This window comes from Coenobita brevimanus, chromosome 52 (genome assembly GCF_032717465.1).
Source record: "Coenobita brevimanus isolate Jiangsu-jjx chromosome 52, ASM3271746v2, whole genome shotgun sequence".
In the NCBI taxonomy this organism is placed as follows: Eukaryota; Metazoa; Arthropoda; class Malacostraca; order Decapoda; family Coenobitidae; genus Coenobita; species Coenobita brevimanus.
The window spans coordinates 12,465,605-12,486,792 of NC_137005.1; positions in this window are offsets into that span (position 1 = coordinate 12,465,605).

Consider the following 21,188-nt stretch of genomic DNA (forward strand, 5'->3'; position numbering starts at 1 on the left):
AACCTTAATCTTCACCAATATCAGTGGTCTGAGCACCAATGTAAATTCAGTTAATTTTTTCCTACAGTCCATATCCCCTCTGGCCTTTTTCCTCACAGAACCTCAAATCTCTCCCTCTACCGAAATATCCTCATTTTGTTATCCTGGTTACCGTCTCACAAACTTCAGTAACAAGGGCAGCACCTGTTGTTATATCAAACCTGAATATACAACAAATACTTTTAAATTTCACTTTAACGAATTTTGATTACTCACTGTATAAACTAACTAAATATTACCAAATATATCCGTGTAGTCTATTGCTCCCCCAGTGCTTCTTCAAAACCCAGTGTATTGGACTCGATATCCACACAGTTTTTTTTTTTTTTAAATAACAAAACGGAGGAAGGAGAAACAAATGAATAAAAAAATAAAAATAATGCATACTGTACACCAGATTATTGGTGTTCTCTGTTCATAAAATATCTGTAACAATTAGACTTGAACAGCTGTGGGTTGAAATTTGGAGGGAAACAACTCTCAGGAAGCGAGTTCCAGAAAGATACAGTTCGGGGAATGAAAGAATTCAGATAGGCAGAAGTTCTGCAGTATGGGTGTGTGACATTCCAGTCACGAGCACTACCAGATGCCCGTGTATCACGAGAGAAGGCATGGAGAGGTGGCACCATGGACGCAACTTCGCCTGAGCATTTGCCAAACAAATATCTGTAAAATAATGCAAGGGAAGCAACATTCCTTCTTACTTGCAGGGGAGGTAGTTTTTTGTAATGGCAGGGTTGTTAATAATTCTAACAGCTTTGTTCTGAATTTTGCCTAGTTGTTTTATTGCAACCTCTCCACATCCATTCCACAAGGGTGAGCAATATTGAAGTAGAGGGCGCACATGACTCTTATAAATTATAGCTAACTGCTCATCAGCAAAGAAGTTATGGACTCTGTATAATAATCCAAGTTTCTTTGAGGTGGTTTTAGCTAGTGATCATACATGAGAGGTCCAGCTGAGGGCATTGTTAAGTGAGACCCCAAGAATTTCAATATTTTTGGAGATTGGAAAATTAGTAGCACTGAAAGTAATGTACGAATCTGGCAACATCTGTCTATTACTAAATTGTATATATTTAGTTTTAATAGCATTAAAAGAGACAAGGTTGTTTTGTCCCCATTCACTGATCGTTGATAGGTCTTGATTTATGGAGATGGCTGTACTGAGTTGAGAGGTAGAGATATTAGACATTGTAAATGGGTCTCTGAGTGTGAATGAACTATGTAGTGTTGAGTCATCTGCTTATGAGTGGATGGGATTGTGGGTGACACATAAGAGATAATTACTGCAATAGGAATAGGGTTGGCGCCAGAACTGACCCCTGGAGCACACCGGCCTTGATTGAGCGGAAATTCGAATATATATCATCTACTTTTACTCTTATTATCCTGTCACTAAGATATGAAGAAATCAAAGTAACAAAAGACTTTAGTCTATAGCAAGGAAGTTTGGACAGCAGGGAACGGTGCCATACTCTGTCGAAAGCTTTAGAAATATCAAGAGCTATTGCATGAGTTTCTCCATGTAGATCAATTGATTGATGGATGGTATGAGTTACGAGATTGAATATGTCAATGGTGGATCTTTCGTGGCGAAAACCATATTGTCTATCACTTATTAAGTTGTTGGATTCACGATGTTTAACAATGTGCTTATTAATTAAAGTTTCAAATACCTTACCAAGAAAAGATGTGACAGCTATTGGTCTGTAATCAGAGGGGTCAGAGGAACTTCCTTTCTTCGGAATTGGGTGGATATTGGCTTCTTTCCATGAATTTGGGAATAAAGAAGTACGTATGCATAGTCTGAATAATTTAGCTAGAACAGAGGCAAGTTCAGGGGACCACTTTTTCAAAACAGTTGGCGGAGTTCCATCTGGGCCTGGAGTTTTGTTGGTAGGTAAATTGTCTAGGATGGATTTTACGTATCTTGTCTGAATTTTAAGTGGGGCAATTTCGGGAGAGTCAAGTTCTAGTACTGGGACTTTCTGGCTGTTATCGTCTATGGTAGAGTTGCTGGCCAATGTACTGGCAAAAATATCTGCTTTCCCACGTGGGTCATTTGTAATGTTGCCATCTGAAGATTATAGTGGGGGAATGGAAGATGACTTGTTAAAGTTATTATTGAAAGAATTAAGAGCGACCAGAATATTCTACTGCCATTAGAGTTGTTAAGCAGTTTTGATGCTTGATTTTGAAGAAAGTTTGATTTAGCTAGATTTAATACAGCTTTTGCATGATTTCTAGTAATTTCAAATTGAAAGAGTGATTCAGATTTTTTTTTATTTATGTAAGAGATATATTCTAATGACTTTTGGGCTGTTGCTCTGGCACGGTTGCCATCAAACCATTTTGGAGAGTTCGATCTTTTAGTGAACTGTTGACTTGGTATGATTAAATCCATACCAGCTAGTATTAAGTCGCAAATGTGGGACTGGGTAGAATTGGGCTCACTAGAGAAGAAAGACTGCCATGGAATGTCAGCAATATAATTTCTAAATCCATCCCAGTTTGCCCTATCAAAGTGCCATCAGGTCACCCTGACAGGTTCAGAATGGGGAGGTGTGGGGGTAACCTTAACCTTGCCCTTAGCATCGAAGTAACCATTCTGGGTGATTTTAAGGTACATAATGTTGAATGGTTATTTCATTCTGCCAGGACTGACGATGCTGGTCTAGAATCCAAGCTGTTTGCAGAATCGTTTAATCTCACCCAGTTGGTAAGGCAACAAACCAGAATATTAGATAATCTTTACCATAATGAACATCCCTTGGATCTATTCCTGACAAATATTCCAGATCAATACAGGATAGAAGTATTGCCACCACTTGGATCCTCTGACCACAATCTCGTCAAAGACTCATTAGTTAGCCCCCTCAAACGTTCCCATTCTGAACCTGTCAGGGTGACCCAATAGCACTTTGATAGGGCAAACTGGGATGGATTTAGAAATTATTTTGCTGACATTCCATGGTAGTCTTTCTTCTCAAAGTGATGTCAGTTTTAACCAGTCCCACATTAACCCACTAGTGTCCAGAGTCCCCATGAGAGGGATTTTGCTGGACGGGTACTGGGCATACCTCCCTCCATCTATCGGCTCATAGTCGCGAAGCTCATAGGTCCCTACCCTGGGGTTCCCTTCTTTACTGAGTTTTGAAAATGTCCAGTTCTGTCCATTATATTGGACACTGGACACCAGTGGGTTAATGACTTAATACTAGCTGGTATGGATTTACTCATTCCAGGTCAGCAGTTCACTAAAAGATCGAACTCTCCAAAATGGTTTGATAGCAACTGTGCCAGAGCAACGGACCAAAAGTCATCAGCATGTAACTCTAACTTTAAATAAAAACCATCTGAATCACTGTCATTTTAAAATTGTCAGAAACCGTTCAAAAACTGCAATAAATCAAGCATCAAAACTACTTAACAGGCCTAATGACAATAGATTTTTCTGGTCAACTCAATTCTTTCAGTAATAACTTTAACAAGTCATCATCCATTCCCGCACTAAAATCTTCAGATAGCAGCGTTACAAATGACCTGCATGGGAAAGCAAATTTTTTTGCCAGTAAGTTTGCCGGAAATTCTACCATAGAGCAAGTCAGCCAGAACATCTCACCAGTAGAACCTGACTCCCGAAATTATTCCATTTAAAATAGAAACAAGATACGTAAAATCCATCCTAGACAATTAACCAACCAGCAATGCTCCAGGCCTAGATGGAATTCCTCAAATTTTTTTGAAAAAGTGTTCCCCAGAACTTGCCTCTGTTACAGCTAAGTTATTTAGACTAACCCATGGAAAGAAGCCAATATCCACCCTATTCCAAAGAAAGGAAATTCCTCTGACCCCTCTGATTACAGACCAATAGCTGCCACATCTTCTCTTGGTAAACTATCTGAAATTGTAATTAACAAACACATAGTTAAACATCTTGAATCCAACAACTTAATTCCACTCATTTAATGCCGGGGTGCAACAAGGATGAGTTCTAGTTCCAACCCTGTTCCTGGTTCAAATTAACCCCTACACCGCGGGGTTGTTTTTGCACTCCTTGCACGTCCCGTGAGAATATTCGCGCTCCGACTGACTTTTTAAAAATATTTGCCAAAAATCAGTTATTAGTCCTAGAATATAAAAATTATATATGCTTATGGTTCCTTCAACTTTCCCCTGGGATGTTTGTTGATCCTTCGTCGTCTACCATAGGACTTGTGGAGACTTCTGAAGTTGAGTAATGAAGTCTCCACTTTACACTTCCCGATACCCCGTCTGTGGTTACCACTGCCTGGTATTATAACTACAAACACTATTCTATGAATTTCAAGTAGTTTGGAATCCATATTTAAAAAAAAAACAAAAAACAGTGAAAGCAATGTAAATTACGAGCGCATACGAGCTTTCCTCCCGTGCTGGTTCCCCGATGGTATTCTGAGGCGCAGCTGTCATTTATTATTTATAAACACATTCACACTTGATATTCCTAGTACTTTATTAGACTTGTTTATATATACAATATTTATCTATAAGTTTCTTTCAGTACTAGCAGTTTATTTTCACTCCAGGCATTCACTTTCTTGTCCTATGTACTAGCGTGGAGAACGAATCTGTCACTTTCACTTTCATAACTCCCAGTATTCATACATGCTAGAGTGAAACATTCACTTTCATTTCTCCTTGTATATATACTCGTATTCTTATATTACTACTTATTTACATTTCTATTTACATTCTCTATTTTATTTACATTATTTACATTTATATTATATTTACACTATGTTATACACTGTCACTTGCAGTAACTTATAAAACTATTTTCCACTGTTCAGTTATATTTACATTCATTGCTTTCACTTGCTGTTTACACATTATATATAAATTATTTACATTTCCACTTGCACTGTTTTAGAGTCACCAGAAAGATCGTAGTCGCTGTCCATCATTATCATTGATAAATTAGCCAGTTCATGCTCCACAGCAGTCATTTAGCCCTTTACCCCTTTCCACACGAGATTTAGTAGGGGTAGAGGTCACAGGGCCCTTTGCATGGGGCTAAAAAGCAGCGGAATTGGACAGACTCCAATCCGACGTGGTTTCACCTTGAAAGACGACAGTAAACTGAATGCTATTCACTTGGGGCAGTGAAGGGCTACCAATGTCAGTGTGGTGACAGCTGCTAATATATGCTCTATGAAATGATTGGCAGGAAATCTAGACAATACATAATAAATTAGGTAGTTCCAGGTGAATGTTAATATCACTTACGCTTCTCCCTTCCTTCTTAGATATATTTTTATTATGAGAACAGGTCATATGCCATATTTCAAGGGGAAATAAACAGGGAAAATTAGCGAACGAGTGCACGTAAGGTGTTGCTAGGTGATAATTAGCCCATTCCAGATGTATGGCAGTATCAATTACCTTTTCTCTGTCTTTTATATATTATTTTGTATAAGAATAGGGCAAAGGGCACATTTCAATGGATAAAATGAGTGGAAAAATCCATCTAGCATTTGTGTAGTGCAGCGCAGCTGGTCAAGTGAGAGGAGAGGGTAATGGAGGGGAGGTAAGGAGGCGGGGAGTCAAGGACAGGAGAATAATGGCTAAATTGTCAACAGTGGATGGGAGTACAGGTGACTGTAGCAGAACTAATTATAGCTGAACACTGGTAGTACTGATAGATGATACAAGTCACCACTTGAAAGCCAGGGCAAATTCAAAATAACACAGAATCACAAATGTGATGCCCCGCTGTATAATCCCTTGCTCCCAAGCATCATGAAAGTGACGCCCTGCGGTTAAGAGGTTGATGATCTCTTATCTGTCACCAACAATCCCATCCAGTCATATGTAGATCACTCAACACTTCACACTTTATCCACACTTAAACACCTATTTACAAAGTCTAATATCCCTAACTCACTACAGCCATCTCCATAAACCAAGATTTATCTACAATCAATGAATAGAGACAAAACAACTTTGTCTTATTTAATGCTCTTTCAAGATTGTATGGACTTGATGGTAGGTTGCTAAAGGGAGAGTAAAGTTTTTATGTAAATAGTAAAGCATGTGTAAGAGTGAAAAATACTGTAAGTGACTGGTTTCCCGTGACAGTGGGGCTGCAGCAGGGATATGTGATGTCCCCTTGGTTGTTTAATATTTATATGGATGGTGTCGTAAGGTAGGTGAATGCAAGAGTGTTAGATGGAAGTCTGGATCTGGTGAATGTTGATGGTAGAGAGTGAAATCTGAAGCAGCTACTGTCAGAGGAGAGATTGAGACTGATGGCAGAGGAGTTTGGAAGGGTGTATGAAAGGAGGAAATTGAAAGTAAATAAAAATAAGAGTAAAGTGATGAAGTGTACGAAGTTGGTAGATGGTAGGAGGATGAATATAGTTTTGCATGGATTATTGCCTGAGGAGGTAGAGTGCTTTAAGTATTTAGGATCACATGTTGCTGTGGATGGAAGAATAGGTGCAGAAGTGAAGTTAATAATGAATGAAGTAGGAAAGGTGCTGGGAGAAATGAATAAAAGTGTTTAGTTGTCGTTCACTTAGAGTGGATGTACAGAGAAGGCTGTATGAGGCTGTTGTGGTACCGACTGCATTACATGGGGCTGAAACATGGAATCTGGGTGTAGCAGAGAGGAAAAGTTTCAATATAATGGAGACCAGGTGTCTGAGGAGTATGTGTGGAGTGATGCGTATGGATCGAGTGAGAAATGATAAAGTGCAAAGGAGAACTGGAGTTGTGTGGGAGATCGCTGATTGAGTTGAGCAGAGGGTGTTGCGATGGTTTGGGCATATGGAGAGTATGGATAATGAGTGACTTGTGAAAAAGATAACTAGATCCGATGTGAGAGGTGTAAGGCTGAGAGATAGACGATGAATAGGATGGATTGACAGTGTGAAGAGAGCTTTGGATGCGAGAGGGATGTCTGTTGAGCAAAGAAGAGTGGCTGTACGTGATAGAAATGATTGGAGAGAAATTGTGAATGAATAAATCATGATGCAGCCCATAGGGAATATTCTCCCACATTTGGTCTGATCAGCTGATCAGGTCACATGCGGATCAGAGGATGGGTCCATTATGATGTGGCAGAGGTAAACCAGTTTTTCTGTCGGGCCCTGCTGCAGATGTCACTGATTGCACTGCACAGTTGACCCTCGTGCAGTGTGGTGTGGTGAGGATCTGTCCCTTCTCCCCTTGGGGCTAAGATGCAAAAGAATGTGATAGTGGGGATGAGTAAAATGGAAGTGTGTTGTCCTGTCTCGGCTACCTCCCTTTCCTTGGGGGAAGCAGCCTAGGTATACAGATAGAAACCCAAGTATGTACAATTTACTAATAGACAGATATTGCCAGATTCGTTTACCTTCAGTGCTACTAATATTCCCATCTCCAAAAGTATTGAAATTCTCGTTGTTAACACTTAACAATGCCCTCAGCTGGACCTATCATGTCAGATCACTTGCTAAAACCACCTCAAAGAACTTTGGATTATTGAACAGAGTCTGTAACTTCTTCACTGGCGAGCAGTTAGCTATAATTTATAAGAGTCATGTGTGCTTTGAGCTTGAATATTGCTCACCCTTGTTGAATGGATGCGGAGAGGTTCCATTAAAACAACTAGACAAAATTCAGAACAATGCTGTTGGAATTAATAATAACCTGCTACTTCCCCTACAAGTAAGAAGGAATGTTGCCTCCCTTGCATTATTTTACAGATATTTTTATGGCAAATGCTCAGACGAAGTTGTATCCATTGTGCCACCTCTCCATGCTCTCCCTCATGCTACACAGGCATCTGGTAGCACTCACGACTGGAATGTCACACAGCCATATTGCAGAAATTCTGGCTATCAGAATTCTTTTTTTCCTCGAACTGCATGTCTCTGGAACTCGCTTCCCCTGAGTTGTTTTCCCCCAAACTTCAACCTGGAGCTGTTTAAGTCGAACTGTTACAGATATTTTATGAATGGAGGACACCAGTAATCTGGTGTATGGATTATTTTTTCATTCATTTGTTTTTCCATCCTTTGTTCTGTTATTATATATATATATATATATATATATATATATATATATATATATATATATATATATATATATATATATATATATATATACCGTTATATTTAAAATTAAAGTTGTTCTTCTACTACAGAAGACGGTGGCTAGTATACTTATTAAGATGGTTTGTCTTAGTATTTGGTGCTAACGTGGGGGAGGCGGTGGCTCAACCGGTAGAGAGGTGGCGTGCGGTCCTAACGGACCCAGGTTCAAATCCCGGCTGGGGCAGGGAACAGTTTACGGATTTGAATTTCATTAAATCAGGCTTTACTGATCTACCAGAAGACCCGCCGACATGTCGTAAAAATACCCCCGCTAATACCAATACACCAGTCCTGTATGAGACAGCCCTAGCATGTATTCAATATGGATGGTGGGTGTTAGCGCCGAAGTGGTGACATGTAGAGGTGTATGGTATGTAGGAGGACTGCTGGGCCTTGATAGCAGGCTGTGAAGCCTATGCCCAGAGTCGGACACATAAAAAAAAAAAAAAAAACTGTGGAGACCAATTCTGGATTCACAAACTTTGTCACACAGTTGGCATGTCAAGTCCGGGATATTAGGAGACCTCTGTTTTGGTTGTGCTTCTGTTATCTATGCTCTTCTCAGGCCAGGTTCTGAGTTTCGTGATGAATGCTTGGTTCCTTCGCTGCAGATGGCTTGCCATTGTTTTCTGTCAGAGGCATTGGTTTCAAGACCTTTGGTAAGATATTGCATTTCTTCAGAGTTGTCCTTATACGATCTTTATATGTCTTCTTCTGTCTTGCTGAGTTGCAGCGTTTTGGAGGAAGTTGACCATATTGAACCTGGCAGAAGTGGTGCTTAGGCACATGGAACCCGTGTCCGAACATCTAAGCTTGATTTTAGCTTGCTTGGTGTCTATGCTTGTTGACTTTGCCCTCTGGAGAATTTCTGAGCAAGGGACTTTATCCTCCCATGTGAGGCCTAGGATGCGTTGTAAGCATCAAATGTGAAGAGCCTCAAGCTGTTCGACATGATGCTGGTAACTATTCTGGGATTCAGCACTGTATAGGACGGTGGAGAAGCATACAGCTGTATATACTGATACCTTTGTCTCGATTCTCAAGTTGGTAGTTTCAGAGACACCGGAACTGAGATGTCGAAAAGAGGCTGAGGAGGCATGGTTGTTTCTTGCAAGGTCTTCTACATCAATGTTATGTTTATCTGTGAGCACAGTTCCGAGATAGGTGTAATTCTCCTTCCGTTGTACATTTTCACCATTTATCTGAAATGCAAGAGGCTCTGCTGCGTTGTTTCATTGATATATCACTTCCGTTTTATTTACATTTATTCGGAGCTGCATTGCATGGTAGATGCTGGAGGTTATGGTATGAGACTATTATAGGGCTTCTGGAGTATGTGCAAGGATTGATTGATTGACTGATTGATTGTTCTGGCCATAACTTGGTGCACCAACAACGAAGTTAAATAATGCCAAAAGGTCATCTAATTAACAAAACAAGAACATAGATTGAAACCAAAATAAAAATCACTTAAAAAAATAAAAGGAACCTTATGAGTTATAAATAGTGATTGATGACAATAAAAAAGGGAAAGTAAGAAAATTATAAAATGAAACCAAGAAAACACCCTAAAACATTAAAAAAACAGAAAAACACTAAATCCTGTAAACAAGACCAGCTGCCTGCACAAAGGAGAGGGCTCCTCTCATAGAACAGGCTCCTCCGATCACAACCTTATCACCTTAACCTGTCCTATCACTCCGGTACAGCCTGTGGACCCTCCAAAGGAACTTCGTCTGTGAAACTTTGGAGCTGAGGATTAGGAGGCCCTCAGGCAGCACTTCTTTGATCTTCCCTGGAATGATTATTGCTTCCATGGCCGGGAGCCATCTGAATGTGCCTTGAGCATTACGGAGGTTATTTTCTTGGGCATGGACGCATACATTCCTTTCTCATATCCTTTGACTAATGGAAGAAAGAATTGATTTAATCACGCTTGTTCTAATGCTGTCCGCAACAAGGAGAGGGCCTATATAAGGTACCGGAGCCAACAGACCCCAGAATCGCATCTTTTACACGTTTCTGCCTGGAATCATGCTAAGTCTGTTCTTCGGTCTGCTAAAAATAATTTCATCCGTACTAAATGCTCTCAACTCTCCAACTCGAATTCTTCCCGCCCCTTCTGGCACCTTGCCAAAAACCTTTCTAACAACTTTACCTCATCATCCTTCCCTCCCCTTTTCAACTCTGATGGCTCTGTAGCTATTTCTTCTACTGATAAAACAGATCTCTTCACTCAGACTTTCTCCTCCAATTCCACCTTAGACGATTCCTGGTGCTGTTCCTCCATCACTTCCCCCCTCTGACTTCCTCGTGGTTGACATTAAAATATCTTCTGCTGATGTATTTTCAACCATCACTGGCCTCAATACTAATAAGGCATATGGGCCTGATGGAGTCCCTCCTGTTGTTCTCAAGAACTGTGCTTCTGTGCTTATATCCTGCCTAGGCAAACTCTTTCACCTTTGTCTATCAACTTCTGCCTCTTTTTTGCTGGAAGTTTGCTCTCACTCAGCCAGTCCCAAAGAAGGGTGTCCATTCCCAACCCACTAACTATCGTCCAATTGCTTTAATGTCCTGTGTCTCAAAAGTTTTCGAATCAGATCTTAATAGAAAAATTTTGAAGCATCTTTCCTATCACAACCTTCCTTCTGATCGTCAGTATGGGTTCTGTCAGGGACGCTCCACTGGCGATCTTCTCACCTACCTTTCAGACTCCTGGTCGTCCTCCTTTCGGGACTTTGGCGAAAGCTTTGCCATTGCACTTGACATCTCAAAGGCTTTCGATCGAGTCTGGCATAAATCTTTAATTTCCAAACTGCCCTCTTATGGTCTCTATCCTTCTATCTGTGCCTTCATCTCTAGCTTCCTTTCTGGTCGTTCTATAGCTGCTCTTGTAGACGGCCATCATTCTTCTCCTAGATCAATCAACAATGGTGTTCCTCAGGGCTCTGTCCTATCACCAACTCTCTTCCTTTTATTCATCAATGACCTAAGCTGTACATCTAACCATATCCACTCATACACTGGTGACTCCATCCTTCATCTTTCCATTTGGTTCCTGCAACGTCCATCTCAGCAGTTACTTCAACAAACAAGGGATGACGCTATGGCACACCTAATGTCTGACTTGGCTCATATCTCTGACTGGGGTAAAAATAATCTGGTTGTTTTAATGCATCAAAGACTCAGTTTTTACACCTATCAACCCAACAAAATCTTCCACAGGTATACCCACTAATGTTTAATAATATTCAGTTTAATCCTGCATCATTCTTGAAAATGCTTAGGGTTTCATTTACTTGGGACTTACCTTGGAAAGATCATATTACATCTCTTGTAAAATATGCTTCCAAGAGATTAGGTGTGCTAAGCCGACTCCGTTCCTTCTTTCAATCAATCAATCAATCATTTCCTGTGGCACCCTCGGGGATGCATAGGGCCTCGATGAACTCACACCACCACATCCTATCTTGTGCTAACTCCTCAAGATCTCCCCAACACTCATCTCCAGCTTCCCGTCTCATTGTCCTCACCCACTTCTCTTTTGGCCTTCCTCTACCTCTCCTACCAAGTGCCACCCACCCTGGTGTACCTCGTACTATTCCCTGTCTCCTATACGCATGTCCTAGCCACTTCCATCGTGAGAACCTAACATATTCATCGACCGGCTGCACTCCCGTTATTTCTCTAATTCTACTATTTGGTATCCTTTCCCACCACTTAACTCCTAATATTCTTCTAAGTGCTTTTTTTTCAAACACCAAGAATTTATTTTCCATAGTCACTGTGCTGTACCAAGACTCGTGTCCATAAATTAAGATACTCCTAACCATTACCTTATAAAGTTTGATTTTTGTATGCACAGAAAAATTGTTATTATTCCAAATATTTTTAAGCATTCCCATTGCCTGATTAGCCTTCTTTAACCTTTCCTCGAATTCAAAGTTCAACGAACCATCCTTGGCTAAATAAGTACCTAAATATTTAAACCTATCAACTTGCTTTACAACCATACCTCCAATTACACATTCCTGCGCATTTTCCATATTCATATTGATTATTTCAGTTTTTCCACAATTAATACCCAAACCCACCTTGCGACCTTCACTCACCAAACAGTCCAACACTCTCTGCATCTCTTCTGGCCCATCACAAATCAAAATTATATCATCTGTATAATCTAAATCCAAAAGTTCCCTGTTCTCTCCCCCAAAGTATACCTGCACCGGTTTGTGTTCCAACGCGTTTCATAATGTAATCAATGACCAATATAAATAGTAAAGGCGATAGAACACCACCTTGAATTACTCCGGACTTGACTTCAAACGAATCACTCAGACAACCATCAACCATCACTTTATAAAATGTGTCCTCATGCATGTTCATAATGACCCTCACAAACTCCTCTGGTATTCCATAATGTCTCATGATCTTCCCCATAGTCTCTCTCGAAACACTATCAAAAGCCTTTTCAAAATCAACAAAACAAAGACTTAACGGTACTCTCATTTCATTAACTTGCTGCATCAAATGCCTAACTATAAAGATCTGATCATTGCAACCACGTCCCTTCTAAAACCAGCCTGTTCATCCCACAGAATACCCTCAACCACCGGCTCCAACCTATTTAACAACACTCTACTGAAAACTTTCAAAGCTATCGGTGACAAAGAGATTCCCCTCCAATTACCACATTCACTCAGGTCTCCCTTCTTCGGAACTTTAACAATTACACCATTCTTCCAAACTGATGGTAGTAACCCTGTCACCCATATATTATTGAATAGCTTGGTCAAGATCATTATTAATCTATCCCCCTCCACTTTAAACATTTCCGGAAATAAACCATCCTCCCCTGGTGCCTTATTATTCTTTAACTGTTTTACTGCTTTCTCCACTTCTGCTAGCCTCAACTCTCCTGTTTCTATATTTAAATCTTCCTGAGCAGACGGTATATCCTCTTCCGGTGGTATTGGTCTATTAAGAACTGTCTCAAAATGCTCTTTCCATCTATTTTTAATATCTCCATCTTTGGTCAATAAATTTCCTTCCCTGTCTCTAACTGGTATTTCCTTGCGTTTACCTGCATTACCACTCAGTTCTCTAATCGATTCATATGCTATTCTTTGACTCTGTCCATCATTTTTGTTTATTAAGATTTCAGTCTCTGCAACTTTTTCATCGACACATCTTCTTTTATCTCTCCTAGCTAACCTTCTTACTTCTGAATTGAAACTCCAGTATGCAGCTCTTGCTAATTCAATCTCTCGTTCATCAACGCATTGCATCTCACTCCTCAATTTAGCCTCACCTCTCTTTTTTATCATATCCCACGTTTCCTCTGATATCCATTTCTTTCTCCTGAATCTATGTCTCCTTCCAATCGTACATTCAGCAGTCTCATGCAAAACTTTGTTCACATCCTCCCACATCTCATCTACACTTCTCTCCCCCTCTTCCAACGTTTCCAACACCAAAAACCTATTTCTGCATTCTAATCTGCATTCCTCCTTTTCTTCTCCTTCCCTTCTGAGCTTTTCAATATCGTATCTACCAACATCAGATTTTTCCTTCTTCTGATTTTTAAGTTTAAACCTTATTTTTGCAATGCTGAGTTGATGGTCACTACCAATATCCGCTCCCCGTTTAACATGAACATCTAGCAGAGAACTTCTATGCCTCCTACTGATAGCGATGTGATCAATCTGATTTTTATATTTTCCACACGGCGACACCCAAGTTGTCTTGTGTATATTGCAATGCTGAAAGAGTGTGCCCCCGATGACTAAGTCATTTGCTAGACAGAAACTTCCAAACCTCACTCCGTTTTCACTCATCCTACTACCAACTCCCATCTTACCCATACATGCCTCAAATCCCTCATTTGAACAGCCCATTACTGCATTAAAGTCTCCAACGCAGATCAAAACATCATGTCTAGGTACCCTTCCTACTCCTTCTTGCAACTTTTCATAAAATGTGTCTTTCCTTTCATCGAGTGCATCATTAGTAGGTGCATAACACACAAACAGACTGATGTTGCCATGATTTGATTTAAACCGTGCGTGTAACAATCGCTCATCTATAGGATCCCACTCACATAAAGCCTTATTTGCCTTACAACCCAGCAACAATCCTACTCCCTGATAATGCATTCCGTCCTGTTGGCCAGATATCAATAAACGTATACCATCCTCCAAATCCAACTTATCGACTCCATTTAATCTAGTTTCTGTCAGAGCACAAATATCAAGTCTGTAATTTTGAAAAACCTTCACTAACTCATCGATTTTACCGTCATGATTTAGCGTTCTCACATTGCAGTTATCAATTTTAATTGTATTTTTTGCATTAACAAAGGAATTAGATTGTAATTGAGGCTACCCTGAGATTCTTAGCACCCCCTGCCCATTTAAGGGCTGCGCGGGACTGGGGGCCATTATTGTTCTTTCAGAGTTCATCAAGGTTTCTTTGGCTAACTTCCTGAACACCTCGCCAATGTGTTGCAGTCGCAGTAGGCAGCTAACTTGCCTGATTGCAGAGTACAACTCTCATGTGTAGGGAGGCTCTCCACATACAGCTCTTCTCAGTAGGGTGGAGTCAAAGGCTTTTCGTCTCATTAACTCTCCTCCACTTACTGACTCCCTTCAACCTCTTTCTCTTCATCACACTGTTGCATCATTATCTCTTTTCTATCACTACTTCAACGGTCACTGCTCCTTTGAACTGTCTGTATGCCTTCCTCCACCTCTACGCCGGGTCCTTAGCACCCGTCTAGCAGCAAACTCTCATCCCTTTTCTGTCCAACTCTCTAATGCAAGAGTTAACCGTTACTAACAGTCCTTCATTTATGCAACTGGTCAGCTCTGGAACTGTCTCCCTCTGTCTGTGTTTCCTGCTTCCCATGATATCCAGGCTTTCAAACGAGGTGTGTCCAGGCATCTCGAAATGATCGGATCTTGAATTTGGCTGTCTTTTGTATTTTGTTTTTCTCTTGGAAGGAACAACAATTGCAGGCTCGTGGCCTTTGGTTCCTTCTTCTTAGCATAAAAAAAAACATCGACAAAAGATGGAAAGACCCATCACCCGACCAGTGCCCAGTGAGGTACCTACAGCACAAATCACCTGGAGTGAGGCATTCAATCAGCACATGCCAAACAGCTATGGGGACCAAGCAATCCTCACAGATAGGAGGAGGAGACCCCTTCATTATGTAGCCATGAGAAAAACAAGTATGACCAATGCGAAGATGACACAAGGCCATCTCTCACCAGCAAGACAAGCCCTGGTAACTCTTGGAGCCCATATCGGATAAATGGCACATAACTTGTTGGCTCTTTCTGCCTCCTAGTGCTCCTGCCAACAATGCCAAACGTGTTCATGAACAATGAGGGGAAAGTCTGAAACAGAAAGCCATCCCAAGACAGCAGCAGGACCAGGTGCTGCCTCCTTGACCTGAGACATAGCACGTTCATTCTCTGATACCCCTACAAGAGCCAGGACCCAACAAAACTCAACCCCATGCCACGTTTGAGGAGGAAAAGCCTCCCAAAAACTGCAACAACCAAAGGATGTGGAGGGACGAATGAGCCCAAGGTTAAAAGTGCAGCTCGAGAGTCGCTATATAATTATAGTAAAAGTATTGTCCTGGACGACAAAAATGAGATAAGTGCTAAAATAATGGCAAATGGCTCTGCAGTAGAGACAGAAGCAGACTCTGGGAGACTACTGCCACGGCAACAATGTGGAAAAACAACCATGAATCCCACACCAGAAGGAGACTTGGACCCATCAGTAGATACTGGTATAGAGCCTCTTTGTTGTACCGAGTGTTCCAGTTATGCAGGTGGGATAGTACCCTTTGAACCCCACAAAATATTTACAAAAACCGACCTCAGGCAGAAGCCAGGGAGCAACCCTTGGAGTCCATAGGGGACAGACTGAAACCAAAGTCTGATTGAAATCAGTCACTGTCTCATGAGCCCAATACCCAGAAGGATGAGGTATGTGAGGACGTTGGTTAAACTAACAAAAAAAAAGATTGCCATGTCACACAGGCACTGGTAAAAAAATCAGGGAGATGAAGAACCCTTTACCACCAATGCCCAAGCAAAGATTATCATTGGCAGCCCAAGGAGGGGACACCATCCCCCACAAACAGGCTTGGGATCAGTGAGGATCGAAAAGCACCCGTAGCAAGGCGAAGGCCAGTATGATGTACTTCATCTAAAGGCTTGATTGTGGTGTGGTAAAGACTACATATTATATAGATAGATAGATAAATAGATAGATAGAAGCAGGGAGTCAGATGATGAGAAGGTGTTGTGTCTGCGAGAATCGAGCAGTGCTAAACATGCTTACACACTCTTAACACTGAGGAAAGCTGACGACAGCGGCCAGTAAGGAGATGATGCAGTTAGCTGTCAGCAGTCCTCTAGTGAACAAAGACCTAGTCCATCCACGAGGAACACATGTGACACACCCCTGCTATACCAGAATTTAGGAAAGAGAGCTCAGACGGAGATTAGCCACCGAACAGGGGAGAGAGAAGTAGACAGGCCTCAGAGGAGACAGGTGATGGGAGAAGGGCTTAGCGATTTGAGAGAGAGACAGATAGCGAGACAGGGAGGTAGCTACCCGGGACTTATACTTTGTTCCTTGTGAAAGACTTGTTAATATTTCCAAGACAAATAAAAATAGTCCCATACTATTCTTTACCTCTCCTGTCACTACATGACATTTGGTGGGGAAGCTACTACAAGATATAAAAGCCGCTCGACCACAAGTCTAAAATATACTTCTCTACAAGTAACTACAAAGTCTTTATGACAGTGGCTGGTGTAGCTGATGTGTTAACCTTGCACCCATAATGTAGTTTGGAGCCAGCAAATGTTTGATAAGGGTGTAGAAAAGTCTTACGATCAGCATCCAAAGAATTGTGTGACAGGGCCCCCAGCAAATTAACCCCTAAGCACTGGTGTCAGTATGGACAGATGCTAAAGAGGTGGCTGGTTACTGCCAGGGGTGGGTAGGAACAGCAAAGCAGTCCCACCACAGTTTGAATGGGCCACCATTTGATCTTGCCACCAAAGAGTAGGGGAAAACTCCCGCCACCGCATGGAAACATAGCTCAGTCTTCCCAGTGACTTTGCCAAGTGTTCAGCGATGTTGTCAGAATCCATCTCGTCCAATTCCATCCCCGCCTCAGGTGGACTCTTGCGTCATCCACCCCTGCCAAGCCTCTGCTGAAGGAAAGCAAGAATAGGCTCACTGATACTGGTACAGAGCATGCCTTGGACGTCATTGTATCCACTTTATCAGCAACTGGTGAAACTTCCTAAAAAATGAGGAAAGTTACCATGTGGAAAGCAGCATATCACGTGTGGTGACCCCTGCCAGCTCTGAGATATCTGCACCCACCTTCACGCTTCTTCAGGGGGCAGGAATGGCTTATGACAATGATGCCTTCTCCTCTGACAAAAAGGTGGATGAGCCAGTAGTTGTGGAAAGTGGAGCAGATGGTGATGAGCACGCAAATCAAATTGTACATAAACGCCACTGCCGTGCTTCACTGCCCAGCTCACGACAATTGAGTCGCTATCCATGCCTGCCATGACCTTCATTGCCTCAACTAAACACATCTTTGGCCCATTCTCCACAACCTAGCCCTTCAAATGCGGGGGAAGTGGAATCTTTGGGCGTATGTGGTCATCATGGCCAGGCAGCATCACCCCAGGAAGTCAGTGAGTCAAGTGAATCATCACCATTCCACCCCCCCACCTCTACCTCCACCTCCACCTCCGTTTCCCCTCCCACCCTTTCCTGTGGCCATGCCCATGCCCATGCCCATTGGCGTGGGCACACATGTGATGTGAGGAGGCATGCAATTGGCGCAGAAGCATGTCCAAGCAGCCCCAGTGGGCTGGACACTTGTTTGGGAGGAGGGGAAAGGTTTGGAGCCAGCAATCCATGCCTTCCATGTGACAGAGGTAAGTGTACAGAAGGGTCACCCGGAGACAGGTGTTTCAACAATCCAGTCTTTTTTCCAAGCAATATTCACCAGCACCATCATGCAGTAGCTTGTTGATGAAATAAACTTTCATCAGGCAATTTCTTTGCACTGGCTGGAGATCTCTGTGAGCAACAGCTCAAAGATGAAGGAGTGGATGCCAGTTGAGGTGGGAGAAATGTATATGGGACTTGCCATAATTATGATAATGGCCCTCATAAAAAATCCTGTGTTACATGACTGTTGGGCAGTGGGCAAAGTAGTGAAGCTTCCTATCTTCAGGAATTACATGGACGTGACTGGTACCTAATAATGCTGAGGTCCCTACACCTCAATAGAAATTATGGCCCAGCACCCGATGACAGGTTGTGCAAAAAAAAGGCAAACCCTAACCATGCTGAAGGAGTCACTTGAGCTTTTCCAACTGTTTCGTAAACTTGTGATTGATGAGTCGCTTGTTCTGTTCTGGGGACATCTAGCATTTATTCAATACAAGCCTTCCAAATGTCCCTATTGAGGACTGAAGTTCTTTGTGCTATGTTACTGCCAAACTGGATATGTGCTAGACATAGTTTATTTGGCTGCATATGTGCATATACCAAGTGACGATCCACATGGTTTCTCTATGGCAGTGGTGAAAGTGCTAATGGACAGGTACTTCAACAGAAACCACATTCTGTATACTGTTCAGATAACTACTATGCATTCCCCTCATTGATGAAGTTCTTACTTGAACATGGGACTGGGACCTGTCGAACTGTCCTTGCCAGACGGAGGAATTTTCCAGCCATGCCCGAAAAGACCGAGAGAGGTGCCCTGCCAACACGGAAACGTGGTAATATGTTGGACATTCATTTGACATGAAAAGTGGAGGATCAACATGCATACCACACGGAAGTTATGCAGGACACAGGCAAGATAGACTTCAAGACCAAGTAACACGTGTCCAGTTGGGTGTATCATACTAATGTCAATTTTGAAAGAATGGAAAATCCAAGATTGACAGAATTCATTTCTATGATACTTTTTTATGTGTAAGTTTTGCAAAAGATTTGATTTAGTCATTTCAATTTTTATTTTTTTCTCTAAAAGCCACTTTTTCTCCATACATCAAAAACAGTTGGCTCTACATCGCATATACATGATTTATTATTACACAGACGAGTAATAATCATTTTTTTGTCAAATGTTCAAAAAGTACAGAATTACTCAATTCTGATATGATAAGTTTATTTACGAATCCCCCCAAATGTCCAAAATGCACAGTAAAAGCCCATATATGTGATAAGCTTTCTAGACCTTCTCACCTGCCTTCGTAAAACTACGGAATTTACTTCAAAGTGTGCATTCTTACCATAAGATCGACAGCAATGTTAACTTCATAACAATGGAATAACCGGGAAAACACTTGGTTAACACACACAGGAAGAGATACCCATAAACATACACTATTCAATGTGAAGCCAATCAGTATTTTTCAAGACATTTTTCTTTGGCTGGAACACTGGCATCACTTCCCTGTGATTAATCCTGCCATGAATGAAACCATCTCTATTGTCGTGTCCGAACACTGCATAGGCTCCAGCAGAGATTTCCTTGACTGCTTGTTCACAACTCTGAGCGTGAAATGAGAAATTCTCAACTGCCAGTGAAGATTGGAGAAAATCTCTGAGTTCTGCTGTAGACTCCTACAGGTGAAGACAGGCCTGTGTAATTCCACTTTATCCCAATCGATCAAACTCTTTGGTGATGTAGCGTCAACATTCAGTCTGGGTCTCATGTTCCCATAGTCAGGCGGTAACATTACAAATGAACCGAGTGGTAAAGGAAATATCTTTGCAAGTACATTTGCCAGAAATTCGACATTATAGGAAGTCAGCCTCAGCATACCAGTACTAGAACTTGACTCTCCCGAAATTGTTGCACTTAAAATAAAGACCAGATACATGAAATACATCCTAGACAATTTACCAGCCAATAAAGCTCCAGGCCCAGATGTAATTCCTCCAACTCTGTTGAAAAAGTGCTCCCCAGAACTTGCTTCTATTCCAGCTAAATTACTCAGACTATGCATAAGTACGTCTTCATTCCTTATTTCTTGGAAACAAGCCAATATCCACCCAATTACAAAGAAAGCAAGTTCCTCGGACCCCTCATATTATAGACCAATAGCTATTATGACTTCTCTAGGTATATTTGAAACTGTAGTAAATAAGCACATAGTTAAACATCTTGAATCCAACAACTTAATTAGCGATAGACAGTATGGGTTTTGCCATGAAAAATCCTCCATTGATATATTCAAACTTCTCATTCACCCCATTCATCAATCAATTGACCAACATGGAGATATTTATGCAATAGCCCTTGTTATTTCTAAAGCTTTCAACAGAGTGTGGCACCGTTTCCTCCCATCCAAACCCTCTTGCTATGGATTAACGTCTTTTGTTCATTTGATTTCCTCTTATCTCAGCAACAGGAATATAAGAGTAGAGTAGATGATGTACATTCCAATTTCCTCTCAGTTAACGCTGGCATGCCAAAAGGATCAGTTCTGGCTCCAATCCTATTCCTCATTCATGTTAATGATCTCTTATCTGTCATCCGTAATCCCACCAATTCATAAGCAGATGACTCAACACTTCATAGTTCATTCACACCTAAACACCCATTCACAAAGTTCAATAATCTCTAACTCACAATTCTTTACACCCATCTCCAGAAATCAAGACTTATCTAGGATCACTGAATGGGGAGAAAATAACCTTGTCTGATTTAATGCTAGTAAAATCAAATATATACAGTTTGGGAGGAATCTGAGTGTGAAATGGAGGGAGAGTAAGAAATTGTTTTGGAAGGAGGTAAAGAAAGTAAGGCAGTGTGAAAGGGGAAATAGTAGGGGAGTGAAAGATAGGAATAATAGATTGTTGGTGGAGAAGAGAGAGAAACTGAGGAGATGGAAGGAGCACTTTGAGGATTTGTTGAATGTGGAGAGTGAGAGCAGTGCGAGTATA